The sequence below is a fragment of the Belonocnema kinseyi genome, chromosome 9 (genome assembly GCF_010883055.1).
Source record: "Belonocnema kinseyi isolate 2016_QV_RU_SX_M_011 chromosome 9, B_treatae_v1, whole genome shotgun sequence".
NCBI classification, from domain to species: domain Eukaryota; kingdom Metazoa; phylum Arthropoda; class Insecta; order Hymenoptera; family Cynipidae; genus Belonocnema; species Belonocnema kinseyi.
Window position 1 is genome coordinate 50,621,612 of NC_046665.1, and position 1,166 is coordinate 50,622,777.

Here is a 1,166-nt window from a genome sequence, read left to right on the forward strand (position 1 = left end):
ACGATTTATTAAGAGATCCTTGTTCCTAAACGTTCCAAGGAGTGATCACTAACGCAAGCTAACGTATGAGCTTGTCCTGTGTCGTGATCCGCAGCGCAACATTCATTTTAAAAAATTTTAACTGAAAAATAAGCTATTCCATTTTCAGGCCATTTTAAATAACAGAGCACGAGTTGAAGTGAGAAACCAATTAAAATCAGTTGTTTTCAAAACTGTCAGTTTTTCGGAATTAATTAAAAAATTATAAAGAAAATCCAAAATGTGTTTAAAAGTCTCCAGGGTCTTCCCGCTTCCAGAAAAATAAATTTAGGTGTCCTTATTCAAACCGACTTGATCATTCTTATTTAAAAATTCAACTATGTGGTTAATAATTCATTTAATTTGTTGAAAATACAATATATTTTAATTAAGAATCGGGGAAATTTAGAGTTTCAAATTAATTAACTATGGTCCTTACATTAATTTCATTCAAAAAATGTCTTTTCCTTTGAAATTGTCTAAATTTTTAATTGATTTTAATAGACTCAAATTTATACAATTATAAAATATTTCAAAGTTCAAAACAAGTTTTTTAAAATTGTTTCCCAGACTAAAAAATGATATATGTATATATGGAAATCTTAAATGTTCATCCGCAAATAGTTGGGTGCATAGAGAGATTGATGCCGCTTTGGAAAACCAGATTTATTATCTCATCTGGCAAAAATCGTGTGACAACTAACAAGGTCACGTTTCAGAGAGGTGTCTTTCAGGGCGACACCATGAGCCCACTCCTCTTTTGCCTTACATTATTGCCACTATCTCTAGCACTGCGCCATTCCGATGGATACTTGTACGGCAAACCTGCAGGTCGAAAGTACAAGGTCACTCATGTATTTTACATGGACGATCTTAAAATCTATGCTAAAAACAGAGAGCAACTGCATCTAGCTCTGGGGATTGCCGAACGATATACTAAGGAAATTGGAATGGAATTTGGGTCAGACAAATGCGCCAAGGTTTATTTGAAGCGAGGAAAATGTAATGGCATCCTTGAAGATCCTGAGCTCGTTGATAGAAGCGCTATACGACACCTGTGCGCTGGAGAGACTTATACATACCTGGGCGTGCCACAGAGCCGCATTCAGGATGTGACATCTATAAAGGATACTCTCCGAAGCAGATAC